The sequence below is a fragment of the Salvelinus sp. IW2-2015 genome, linkage group LG5 (genome assembly GCF_002910315.2).
Source record: "Salvelinus sp. IW2-2015 linkage group LG5, ASM291031v2, whole genome shotgun sequence".
NCBI classification, from domain to species: Eukaryota; Metazoa; Chordata; class Actinopteri; order Salmoniformes; family Salmonidae; genus Salvelinus; species Salvelinus sp. IW2-2015.
The window spans coordinates 26,523,185-26,537,747 of record NC_036844.1 but is presented as its reverse complement, the minus strand read 5'-3'; the positions used below and the strand labels follow the sequence as shown (position 1 = coordinate 26,537,747).

Below are 14,563 nucleotides of genomic sequence, written 5' to 3'. Positions count from 1 at the left end.
AACAAGCAGGTAGTCAGCCCCTCAGAACAGCTGACTAAACTCCTGTCCACTGGCTCAGTCTGTATACAGAGGCAGACCACACAATGCTCAGGTCATGGTTCAGCTAGGGCCAGATGGTTCTCCTGTTCAGGTCATGTGGTCAGGACAAAGTCCAGGACCTAGCTGTAGACTACAGATGTAGGATCAGGATTGGATCACTCTTTTGTTGCTGAAAATGTTCCTGCATGGCAGGAAATGCAGACTTGTAGTGTTTTCAAGGTTTAAAAAAGCCTTCCAAAGTTTGGAATTAACATTTTAAAATGTAAGACTTGATTTGCCTTAACAAAAAATATATCAACCCCTTGCTGGATTATTTTCCTGCTGTAGGAGACTGGCTCAAATTAAGATCCTACATCAGTACAAGAATGACCCAGATCTTTTCCTGGTCAGTTTACATGATCAGGAAAAATTCCTTGCTCTATATAATTGCAAGGCATCTAATTCAGGTGAGATAAACCATAGACGAAGAGTTCTGAGGACTGACGGTGCAAACAGGAAGTGATGTCATAGTATGCCGACAGACATACTCACCAAGCACGCCCAGACGGTAGTTCATAGTGACCACAATGACGTTGCCGTAGGCTGCGAGGACGCTGGCGTCGAACATGTTTCCCGCCCCCTCCATGTAGGAGCCGCCATGAATGAACAACATCACCGGCTTCTTCCGACGGTCACGGATATCTGTGGCGAAGAGAGGGACATGGACACACACCACAAAAGTACACACACACACACACACACACACACACACACACACACACACACACACACACACACACACACAAACACACACACACACACACACACACACACACACACACACACACACACACACACACCACACCAGATGAGAGGATGAGAAGAAGAGACAGAAGTACGACAACTTTAGATTCTGAGGAACAGATGACACAACTTTTTGTGTATTTACAAAAAAACACCCACAAAAATGTCCACAGAACATCATTCACTCAAATCATATATCCATATGTGTCATTCAATCTCCCTTTTCTACTGTGGCCTCTCATCTTCAACTAAACTACATGACCAAAAGTATATGGACACCTCTCATTCCAAAATCACAGGCATTTTTTTTTTAACCTTTATTTAACTAGACAAGTCAGTTAAGAACAAATTCTTATTTTCAATGGGTTAACACTGTTTTTTACCTTGTCAGCTCGGGGATTCGATTTTGCAACCTTTTGGTTATTAGTCCAACACTCTAACCACTAGGCTACCTGCCGCCCCTAGCGGAGGTGGTCCCCCCTTTGCTGCTATAACAGCCTCCAATTTTCTAGGAAAGCTTTCCACTAGATGTCGGAACATTGTTGAAGGGACTTGCTTCCATTCAGCAACAAAAGCATTAGTGAGGTCGGGCACGGAGGTTGGGCGATTACGCAGGTGACGTCCCAATTAATCTCAAAGGRGTTCGATGGGGTTGAGGTCAGGGCTCTGTGCAGGCCAGTCAAGTTCTTCCACACCGATCTCGACAAACAATTTCTGTATGGACCTCGCTTTGTGCACGGGGCATTGTAATGCTGAAACAGTAAAGGACCTTCCCCAAACTGTTGCCACAATGTTGGAAGCACATAATCATCTAGGATGTCATTGTATTCTGTAGCATTAAGATTTCACTTCAGTGGAACTAAGCGGCCTAGCCTGAATCATGAAAAACAGCCCCAGAACATTATTCCTTCTCCACCAAACATTAAAATGTACATTATGCCTTGGGGCAGGTAGCGTTCTCCTGGCATCCACCAAACCCAGATTAGTCTGTCAGACTGCCAGATGGTGATGCGTGATTCATCACTCCAGAGAACACGTTTCCACTGCTCCAGAGTGCAATGGTGGCGAGCTTTACACCACTCCAGCCAATGCTTGGCATTGTGCATGGTGATCTTAGGCTTGCATGGTGATCTTAGGCTTCCATGGCTGCTCGGCCATGGAAACCCATTTCATGAAGCTCCCGACGAACAGTTCTTGTGCTGACGTTGCTTCAAGAGGCAGTTTGGAACTTGGTACTGAGTGTTGCAACCGAGGACAGACGTTTCCACTTCACAATAACAGCATTTACAGTTGACCAGGGCACCTCTAGCAGGGCAGAAATTGAACGAACTGACTTGTTGGAAAGGTGGCATCCTATGACGGTGCCACATTGAAAGTCAGTGAGCTCTTCAGTAAGGCCATTCCACTGCCAAGGTTTGTCTATCGAGATTGCATGACTGTGTGCTTGATTTTATACACCTGTCAGCAACGGGTGTGGCTGAAATAGCCGAATCCACTAATTTGAAGGGGTGTCCACATACTTTTGTATATGCAGTGCATATCCTCAAAGTCTGAAACGTAAGCTTCTTCTCCTCATTCCTGACCTTCATACTGAACTGAGAGGACATTATAAGTGAAAGCTACAGTGTTGGAACCTATCCAGGGGTTAGTCATATTAGATGTTAGAACATGGTGGTAGTGTTGTTGTGGCAGTCTATGTATGTTTCTGTCCCCTCTTGTAGTGCTGTGCTACATGTCTCCCTGGGCCCCCTCTCTCTGTGGAATTATGGCACAGTCTGTAACTCTCACTCTCCCCTCTGGCGAGTTATGGTACAGTCTGCCACTGTCTCTCCTACTGTCCTCTCTGTAGTATGCTGGTACGGTCTGGGTTTCACAGGATCCCCCCTCTCTGTGCTGTGGTATGGTCTGTGTGTCTTTGTAGGGCAGAGCTGCCAGTGCTGCCCAGTTAGCCTAGCGTCTGCCCTGTGGATAATTCATATGAGAGCCAGACCAAGAGGAAACATAAATAACAGCACAGCATCTGTTTAGCCTGATGAGCTTCTGGAGTGGGAGATGGGAAAAGAGACAGGGAGATGGAGATAGAGAGAGAGATGGAAAAATATACAGAGGGAGAGAGATGAGTATATAAATAATGTAGAGAACGATGGGAAAAGAGAGAGAGAGAGAGAGAGAGAGAGAGAGAGAGAGAGAGAGAGAAATGTTACAAGAAAATGGTGGGACAGGATGAGATCAAATAAACCGTTACAAAGTTGTACATGGCAAGGTCTCTTCACGGACACAGAGATGCATGTAGGAAACTTCACACACGTGAGCACACGGACACACAGACACAAACACACATAGGCAGCTCCGATGCTGAGTCGCTATGGAAACTGCCTCTTCTCTCTCTAATAGAACCGCACCAGACATTCCATTGCACTGACTCACTCTGAGCCTGTTGCCGTGGTAACACATCTACTCACGTATTTGCATCACAACCTGAATCTCAGACACATGCACCAGAGTGCAACACACACACACACGCACACCCGCACTTGCATGTGCACACACACACACACCCACTGCGTCAATACACACACATGCAGTCATCCTTCATAGAACATATTATACAGTGCACTCGAGAGACTAAATACATTAAAGCCCTGACACACACACACACACACAACCACACAACACACACACACACACAACACACACACACAACCACACACACACACAATTATTTCCCCATCTCTCTTATGCAACCAAAATCACATATGCGCACAATCATACAGCAATGGATGCACACACACACACACACACACACACACACACACACACACACACACACACACACACACACACCACACACAACACACAACACACACCACACACACACACACACACCACACAACAACACACACACACACACACACACACACACACCACACAACACACCACGCACACGCACTCCATTCCCTTTCTCTCCAGTGTTTGTGTGTCTCTAGTGATTTCCCAGAGGAGATGTTAAACAAGTTCAATTATCCCAGCATTACCAGGCCAGCAGAGCCCTTGGTGTGACGCCTGGCTAATGGATCAGCTCTCCTCTCTGTTCACCAGGCAGTCACACACCACAAGCACATGACAAACAACACACACACAGAGACAGACAGCGACAGAACATTGACAGAGAGGGACGCTCAGCACTGGACTGGAGAGTGTCACTCTTCTCCAGCAGAGCTAGGACATCTAGACACCATGTACTTTGTCTCTGAGAGTGTTGCTGTGGACGTCTGAGTGCTCTGTGTGTTGTGAGCATGTGTTACCTCTAAAGGATGTAGCCTTTGTGACAATCTATCTCGCTGTTCACCCACATAAAGCACTCAAATACCTCTGTGTGAATGGGAGCTAAGTGAACGTAACGATTTGAGTTTATTATGTGTCCGTGTGTGAGCGTACGAGCCTAGCATGACGACATAATAATGTACATGTTTGCCAGTATGTGCGTGTCTGTGCACGTGTTCAGGGCGACTAACAGAGGCGGGAGATGGGATGTGTGTTAGAGCCACCTGCAGACTCTCCAGGTGACGTGTCTCCTCAGAGAGACATTTCACTATGTGACTGACTCACATTGGAAGTCCAGGAGGTTAACACTCCATCCAAACATGTCATTACCTACGTTAGAAACGTTAACTAAACCAACGTTACTTACATATCCAGTCACAGGACAGCATGTAATATGTATAATAATATGCATGTACTATGCATGTAATAGTATATAATATGCATGTACTATGCATGTAATATGTATGTATATGAATATGGGTGTTATGGGTCCATCTGATAGGTTGACTGCACCATACATAGTGTGAATATTCTGTAGATCATAGACATTATGTATGCAGCTGTTCATCACTCTGTACAGTACTGTGGGACTCATTAATTCTTTATGGAGGTCTTTCTAAGCATCAGCACAAGAGCTAACCTTGTAGCAGGGGTCTGGACTGACCCCAGTCAGAAGTCCATCCTCCTCCACATTTAATGGATTGTTGAACAGTGCAGAAGAGAACCTCCCCGGACAGGTTTTTCTTCTCGTCAAGACCAGTATGTAGGGGATCTAGTTTGGGGCGTTTATTTTAGGCCTGCTACAGTGCGTTAGGTTAGGTTTGTCATGCCTTCACCTTCTCCTGTGTTGCGTGGGTGCTGATCCCCTGTTTGTATGTGATGGATGTTGTGTGGTGTAGGATGTTCTGTGAAAGAAAGTGATATAGAGTGATTTAGTGTCTGTGTACTGTATGTGTGACTTCACACGTGTTAGTACATGATACGAGTGCATATGTTAGTGCATGATAAGAGTGCATATGTTAGGCATGGTAAGAGTGCATATGTTAGTGCATGGTAAGAGTACATGATAAGAGTACATGATAAGAGTGCACATGTTAGTGCATGATAAGAGTACATGATAAGAGTGCATATGTTAGTGCATGGTAAGAGTACATGATAAGAGTGCATATGCTAGTGCTATAAAGATACATGAAAGAGTGCATATGTTAGTGCATGTAAGAGTACATGATAAAGTGCATATGCTAGTGCATGAAGATACATATAAGAGTGCATATGTTAGTGCATGATAAGTGTGCATATGTTAATGCATGATAAGATGCAATGATAAGAGGCATGTGTTGTGCATGATAAGAGTGCATAATAAGAGTATGATAAAATAATGTGTGCATGTGGGAGGGAGCAGAGATAACTGTCTCACTCAGCCAACATCAGCCTACATCCCAGGCCTACAGGGCCAAAAGCCCTCACTGTCCTGCCTCTTCAAAACAGGCCCTGAAACACTGGCACACTATTCTCGCTCCTTTCCTTCCTTCCTCTCCTCTCTCTCTTCGTAACCCGCCATCTCCCTCTCCCCTCTCTCTGCCTTTCTTCTGCTGCTCTCTCTCTCCCCCCACCCTTGCTGCTGCTCTCTCCCCCCTCCACCCTTGCTCTCTCTCCCCCCCCAACCCATGCTGCTCTCCCCTCCACCCTTGCTGCTCCCCCCCACCGTTACTGCGCTCCCCCTCACACCTTGACTGCTCTCTCTCCACTCTCCACCATCTGCATCTCTTCCCACCTCCACCATTGCTGCTCTCTCCCCCCTCCACCCTTGCTGCTCTCTCTCCCTCCACCCTTGCTGCATTTCTCTCCCTTCATCTCAGCCCTACTAGTCTCTTGATATTGGACTGCATTCTCTCTCACTTCCTCTCTTCTGCAGCTCTCTCTTTCTCACTATTTTCCCTCCTAGTCTCCCACTCATCCACCCTCTCTTCCTCCCTCTCTCTCACTTTCAAAGCTCTATAAATGTCATTTCATCATGCACTTGTCTTCATCACCACTATTTTTTCCATTTTCTCCCCCTCCTCGCCCTCCCCTGTGCTCTCAGCGCTCCCCTCTCCCTTTCATCTCTCTTCTGTCATTCTGCTCCTCTCCTCCAGATTCCTGTACGCATCCTTCCCTCTCTTTTCACCGTTAAGAAACCGCACAATTGGATTAGCTAGATCTGTCTCTTTTTAAACCATAGCAATTAGAGATGGCAGAATGGGAGAAATGAACACGGATACAGCAAACACACCTTAACACATACAATCAAGCACAAACACATACACACACATCCACTGCCTGAGTGGATGCATACACAAACATATGCACACACACGCACATAAACACAGTAGTAAAAGTCTGATCTTTCAGACTTCTTGATTATATAAAGACAAGGCATCATTCCCCTGGCTAGTTTTAACAACTAGTTACATGGTTTCCTACATGTGTAATGTTTGTGGGATAGCAACCTTCACCGCTTGGAATCGTATCCAAATGCCAGCATCCCCCTACAACCAAACTGTAATGCCTTTACTGTAAAAACCCACCTATTCCCCAACAAAGAACCAAATAAAGAAATGGTCAAGTGGATCAATCAAAAGACCCAATCTACACAATGCAGTTAAAGAACACCTATTAAACAAAATATAAAGTATTCACCTTTTGGATGGTGCAAGACAGAGGACAGTCAAAACAGCATGACTTTGTAAAAATTGATATGCAAATAAAATGCAGTTTATTGGTTGATTAACCATATACCAAAAAAGGAGAAAATGGCTGTGGCAGAGGTGTGTGGAACAATTGAGGTTTGTGTGTATGTGTGTGTGTGTGTGTGTGTGTGTGTGTGTGTGTTGTGTGTGGTGTGTGTGTGTGGTGTGTGTGTGGTGTGTGTGTGGTGTGGTGTGTGTGTGTGTGGTGGTGATGTGTGGGGTGGGTTGGTTGTGGATGTGTGTGTGTGAGAGAGAGAGAGAGAAAAGACAGGACGAAGAAAGACAGAGAGAGAAAGACAGAGAGAGAAAGAACAGAGAGAGAGAGAGGACAGAGAGAAAACAGAGCGAAAGAGAAAGACAGAGAAACGACAGAGAGAGAGACGAAGACAGAGACGAGAGAGAAAGACAGAGAGAGAGAAAGAGAGAGAGAGAGAGAGAGAGAGAGAGAGAGAGAGAGAGAGAGAGAGAGAGAGAGAAACAGAGCAAGAGAGAGCAAAAGAAAGAGAGAGAGCGAAGGAAAAAGAGAGATGAGAGAGATGATAGATGAGAAGGGAATATGTCTGTCTAAATCAGTCTACTTCACAACATTAACGTTGAGTTATCTATTCTACCTAGCTTTTAGCTATGGTATCAAATATAATATATTATGTGTATATTATTATACATATTACATTTTTGTGAGACGATTACAATTACTGAGATAATAATAATAGTGATTACACTTACAGACACCAACATAATGTCAGTTTATTATTCTATCCRCTCCAAAAGTTTGAAAAATACCACAAAAGGGTTAAACATGCTGCAAAAATACCTTCATCCCTTGGTTTGTTCATTGTAGACTCATCGTGTTTTTTTGTGAGTGGACCTAAGGTTCAGAAAAAAGGGAGGAAAAAGAGAAAAGAGAAAAAGATTTCACTTTGCTGAAAATGAAAAAGAAACCAAGGGAGGAGAAAAATGGCAAACCAGCAAGAGACTAGCGTTGCACGGTATACCGATTACCACGGTAACATCGCGATACCAAAACATCATGATACTTCTGATACATTTTTTAGAATACCGTAGTACTGTTTCATATGATACCGACTTTTTCAGCCCTAGTGATCCAAAAAACCTGCTACAAAATGTTTAAATTCAGTTGAATTGAAGCGACAGCCACTAGTCTCTGGTATGCACAGGTCCAATCATATCCACTTCACTTTCATGCTCACATCACGTGTAGCAGCTGTAATCAGCCAGCATAACCCACTACCAGCCCCCATTCACCTGCTTCTCTCCTTCTGCTCTTCATGAGCATCTATTCCTCAGTCAGTTAAAAAATATATCATTTAGCCATGATGGCGACGGGGATGCAGACCCTGATGAGTCTTCTGTTGTTAGAGTTGTACATTTGTTACATTGGAGCAGCACGCAGAGCGAGCAATGATGATACATTGTATCATTACATCACCTGTTATAATCAAGAGCACAGACCAGTCTGAGTTTGAAGTTCCCTGTCAAGCAGCCTTTTGAGTGTCAGATAGGGAAAATGGAGCACCGCTTGGCGACAGGCATGCTTGCAACTATTACAACAGAGAAAACTGCTTGTCTCGAGCCTAAACAGTAAAGAAATATGACCCATATTATACCTTTTTTTCTTTCGATTGGGATTTGTGCACACTTTAAATAGTTTCACAAACCTTGTCGCGGGCCATTTTAAACTGATCCCACGTCACTAATTATTGGTTTGATAAKAAACAATGTTGTTCAGTCATGATACCTACCTAGCTAACAACCTGGTAACTTGACAGTAGGTCAAGGCTAATTTGATTGGCKCAGGAAGAAAGGAAAAGGGTCTGCTACTCATGAGATGTGCTTCAAAGGTAGGATTCATATAGGCCTAATGGAAGCTTAAACTACACTGAACAAAAATATAAATGCAACATGTAAAGTGTTGGTCCAATGTTTCATGAGCTGAAATAAAAGATCCCAGAAATGTTCCATAAGCACAAAAATCCTATTTAGCTGAAATTTTATTCACACATTTTTGCACAATTCCTAGAAGCTGAAAATGTCCCAGTTCTTCCATGGCCTACATACTCACCAGACATGTCACCCATTGAACATGTTTGGGATGCTCTGGATTGACGTGTACAACAGCGTGTTCCAGTTCCCGCCAATATCCAGCAACTTTGCACAGCCGTTGAAGAGGAGTGGAACAACATTCCACAGGCCACAATCAACAGCCTGATCAACTCTATGCGAAGGAGATGTGTCGAGCTGTATGAGGCAAATGGTGATCACACCAGAAACTGACTGGTTGTCTGATCCACGCCCGTAACTTTTAAGGTATCTGTGACCAACAGATGCATATCTGTATTCCCAGATATGTGAAATTCATAGACTGGGGCCTAATGATTTAATTGAAATTGAAGGATTTCCTGATATGAACTGTAACTCAGTAAATATAAAACATTGTTGCGTGTTGCATTTATATTTTTGTTCAGTATATATAAAAAATTGATTTCTTTCTGGTGCTACTTAAATTCTGTTTGGTGCCTAACGCTTTAAACGTTGGGAAAGTGTGTGTCTTTGTGTTTGTAGGAGAGAGAGTGGTGTGTGTGTCTGTTAACTGAAGAGTAAAGAAGGTTTCAGGCAGTGTTTCCCCTTAGTGACATAATAACATGCAGATCATTGGGCAGTGTTTCCCCTTAGTGACATAATAACATGCAGATCATTGGGCAGTGTTTTCCTTATGACATTTAACATGCAGATCATTGAGGCGTGTTTCCCCTTAGTGACATAATAACATGCAGATATTGGGCAGTGTTTCCCTTATTGACATAATAACATGCAGATCATTGGGCAGTGTTTCCCCTTTGTGCCATAATAACATGCAGATCATTGGGCATGTTTCCCTTAGTGACATAATACATGCAGATCATTGGGCGTGTTTCCCTTATTGACATATACAGCAGTCATGGGCAGTGTTTTCCTCTACTGAACACAATAACAAGCAGATTATCATGCTGTGTTTTCCTCTTACTGACAATGACAAGCAGATATTATGCAGTGTTTTCCCTTACTGCACAATGACATGCAGATCATTATGCAGTGTTTTCCCCTTACTGAAAATGTCAAGAGGTATATTATGCAGTGTTTCCCTTACTGACACAATAACAAGCGATCATTTGCCCTGTTTTCCCCTTACTGACACAATAACAAGCAGATTTCATGCAGTGTTTTCCCTTATGCACAATGACATGCAGATCATTATGCAGTGTTTTCCCTTCTTCTGACTGCAATAACATGCAGATTATCTTGCAGTGTTTTCCCCTTACTGACCAATGAAAGCAGATCATTATGCAGTGTTTCCCCTTACTGACACAATGAATGCAGATCATTATGCAGTGTTTTCCCTTACTGACACAATAACAAGCAGATCATTATGCAGTGTTTTTCCCTTACTGGACAATGAAGCAGATCTTATGCGCAGTGTTTTCCTTACCTGAAATGATGGATCATTATGCAGTGTTTTCCCTTACTGACACAATGAACAGCAGATCATTATGCAGTGTTTTCCTTACTGTCCACAATGACCGCAGATCATTATGCAGTGTTTTCTTTGATCAATACCATGCATATCATTATGCAGTGTTTTCCTTACTGACACAATGACGAAGCAAGATCATTATGCGTTTCTCTACTGAAAATAACACAATATTAGGCAGTGTTTTCCTTACTGACCAATGAACGCAGATCATTATTGCGTGTTTTCCTTACTGACCCAATAGACAAGCAGATTATGATGCAGTGTTTTCCCTTACTGACACAATGACAGCAGATCATTGATGCGCAGTGGTTTTTCCTCTTACTGACATAAATAGACAAGCAGTATTATGCAAGTGTTTTTCCTTACTGAACAATACAAGCAGATTCATTATCAGTGTTTTCCCTTATGACACAATGAATGCAGATCGTTATGCGTGTTTTCCCCTTTACTGTTGACCACAATGCAGCATGATCATTATGCAGTGTTTTCCCCTTACTGAACAATAACAAGCGTATCATTATGCAAGTGTTTTCCCTTACTGACACATAAAGCAGATCATTATTGCAGTGTTTTCCTCTTACTGCAGCAATAAAAGAGATTATATGCGTGTTTTCCTTACTGGACACAATGATGCAGAATCATTATGCAGTGTGTTCCCTTACGAGACACAATGACAAGCAGATCGTTATGCAGTGTTTTTCCCCTTACTGACCATAAAAAGCAAGATCTATTATGCAGTGTTTCCTTTATTGACACAATGAAGCAGATCATTATGCAGTGTTTTCCCCTTAGTGACCACAATAACAAGCAGATCTATGCGTGTTTTCCCCTTACTGACAATATGACAAGCAGACATAGCATTAGTGTTCCTTTACACGACTAAGCAGATATTCATAGCAGTGTTTCCCCTACTGACAAATGACAAGCAGATATATGCCAGTGTGTCCCGCCTTTACTGACACATAGACAGATATTATGCAGTGTTTTCTCTTATTGACACCTATCAAAGCAGATATTATGCAGTGGTTTTCCTTATGACCAATAACAAGCAGTATTGCATGTTTCCTCTTATGACAATACAAGCAGATCATTTGGCATGTATTCCTCCAGCAATATCTAGGTAGCCTGGCAATATGAGGCAAATCAGACATAATGTAGTTTATATTTCTCACTTAACAGTGTGAAGTTTAATGAAATGTGTTGTTATTGAGTAGAAGTGTGAATTTCAGTGACAGGTTTTTGGAGAATGTTTTGAAAACGGCATGCAGGTCACGATTTATTTTCCCACTTGTGATCGCATCACTCTTGATATCATGATACTTGGCTGGTGTCGTATCGTTGTTAAATTTGTTGGTATCGTAACACAACAAGAGACTCATTTCTCTCATTTTTCAAAAGTCCAAACAACCGAAAAGCCAAAAGTAAGAGAGCATTACAAATACAGCTTGTCTGCGAGAACAGCCCAACTAGTCTGTTTTCACTGCCAAGATCTCTAGTTTGAGAGGTGCCTGCTGGAAAGACCCTAGAGAACTTTCCCATTTATTCCTTACGCATCAGTGCTTTGTAGAGGATCACATGAGGAGATCAAGCCATCATTCTTTGTGGTTTTTAGAAGCAGCAGGGAATGCCAACCTTATGGGCGATCTGCCACTAGGCTTAGCTTCAATGCTACAGCCTCAGGTTACGCGTATCGGGCCTCATCACGTCCAAGGGACTGGTCTGTCCTGCCAGGATAAACAACTACATTCGGGGATGCCAGGGACATTGCACATAATACCACGACGACGCCATAAACTTAGCACACACATTTCAACACATTCATACACACAAAACTCATCCAGAGACATACATGCCTCATAGCTGTCCTCTTCCTCCCAGGTCTCTACAAGGGACCGCCCCTGGCAGGGGTTGGCCTATGGGTTTCAGTATTTACACAGCCATGTGAGGGTTCTGACAGGGTCCCTACCGCAAGGTCCCCACAGGTGGCCCCATTAAGCTTTACGTTAACAGTGGTTAACGTTCATAGAGGACCAATACGCAATTAATCAGAGTGACCCCCCCTCTGGCGCGCTGCTCTCTTTAAGCCTGCGGGCCCGATTCCAGGGACTTCCTGTTCCTTTGTTTTCATTCCGTCACCCTCGGATACTGTCTCAGTGGAGCGTACATCGGCCGGCACAATCACTCCACACCAACCTCAAACGGCTTTTATAGTCTCATCATCATTGTTTACAGGCACCACTTCACGCACGCTCCCCTCACTCTAGTCCTCACCACACACACTCCGCACGACATTCGCGCACCACACCACCGCACACCCCCACCTCACCGCCTGGGCATGGGCCCCCCCCACCCTAGTCTATGGCTCACCCCACATCTCTCACTTTTTTTGTTATAGGGTGTTACGACTCACTCTTCTTTCTCTCGTTCCCTGTGTCATTGCGCCGCCTGACACTCCCACTCATTTACAACACCTCCGTTGTTTACTCTTCTGTTGGCTGAGCCGCAGCTTTTATCCAGTCTCCCTCACCAGTGTGCTTTACATCTCTTCGCCTGTCTTCTGATGGCTTCCACTAGGGTGGCTAACTACATCTCTTCGCCTGTCTTCTGATGGCTCCTCATAGGTGCTCACTTAAATCTTCTTCGCCTGTCTTCTGATGGCTCCTCATAGGGTGCTACTATCTTCGCTATCTTCTGATGGCTCCATCTGGGTGCGTTACATCTCTGCCTGTTTCTGATGGCTCTCCGAATGGGTGCTAATACATTCTTCGCCTCGTTTCTGATGGCTCCACCATAGGGTGCTAAATACATTCTTCGCCTGTCTTCTGATGGCTCCCAACATAGGGTGCTTAACTACACTTTTCGCCTGTCTTCTGATGGTTCCCTCATAGGGTGTCATTACATCTTTCGCCTCTCTCTGATGGCTCATAGGGTGTCTACATCTTGCCTGGTCTCTTGGCTCCACATAGGGTGTCTACACTCTCTTCGCTGTCTTCTGATGGCTCCTTCATAGGTGCTAACTTACATTTTCGCCTGTCTTCTGATGGCTCCCTCATGGGTGCTAATACATCTTCTTCTCTCGCTGTCTTCTGATGGCTTCATAGGGTGCTAACTATCTCTCGCCTGTCTTCTGATGCTCCCTCTAGGTGCTAACTACATCTCTTCGCCTGTCTTCTGATGGCTTCTCATAGGTGCTAACTACATCTCTCTCGCCTGTCTTCTGATGGCTTTCACATAGGGTGCTACCCATTATCTTCGCCTTGTTTTCTGATGGCCTCCAATAGGGTGCTAACTACATCTTTTCGCCCTGTGTTCTGATGCATCCTCATAGGGTTCCTAACTACATCTCTTCGCACCTGTCTTCTGATGGCTTCCACATAGGCCTAATACATCTCTTCGCCTGTTTCTTTGATTGCTCCAATCCTAGGGTGCTACCTCATTCTTCTGCCTGTCTTTTGATGGCTCCTCATAGGGTGCTAACTTACATCTCTTTGCCTGTCTGATGGCTCCCTATAGGGTGCTAACTACAATCTCTTCGCTGCTTCCTGATGGCTCTCATAGGTGCTACTACAATCTCTTCGCCTGTCTTCTGATGGTCCTCATAGGGTGGTATACTTCTTCGCCTGTCTTCTGATGCGTCCTCTAATAGGTTTGTAACTAATTCTTCGCATGTCTTCTGATGGGCTCCTGCATAGGTGCTAATAATCTTTGCCCTGTCTTCTGAATGGCTCTCTGGGTGCTAACCTACATTCTCTCGCCTGTCTTCTGATGGCTTGCCCTCATAGGGGTTGGCTTAATTACATTTCTTCGCTGATGCTTCGATGGTCTCCTCATAGGGTGCTAATAATTCGTTTTTTGTCTTCTGATGGCTTCCTGCGATAGGGTGCCTAACTAACTTCGCCTGTTTTGCATGGTCTTCTAGTCTCACACATTCTTCGGCTTCTGCTGTCTCCATAGGGTGCTAATAATCTTCTTCGCCTATTTTCTTGATGGCTTCCATCATAGGGTGCTAACTAATCTTTTCGCTTGTCTTCTGATGGTCCACATAGGGTGCTAACTACATCTTCCTTCGTGCCTGTCTTATGGTGCTAATTTGCGTCTTCTTGTTCCCATCATAGGGTGCTAACTACATTCTTTCGCTGTCTTTGATGGCTCCCCT

The 14,563-nt window shown here is 44.2% G+C and overlaps 1 pseudogene; it reads right to left on the bottom strand.

The window, feature by feature from the left end:
• The window catches only part of LOC111964130 (neuroligin-2-like), a 118,815-nt pseudogene that overhangs the window by 58,291 nt on the left and 45,961 nt on the right, over positions 1-14,563 (bottom strand).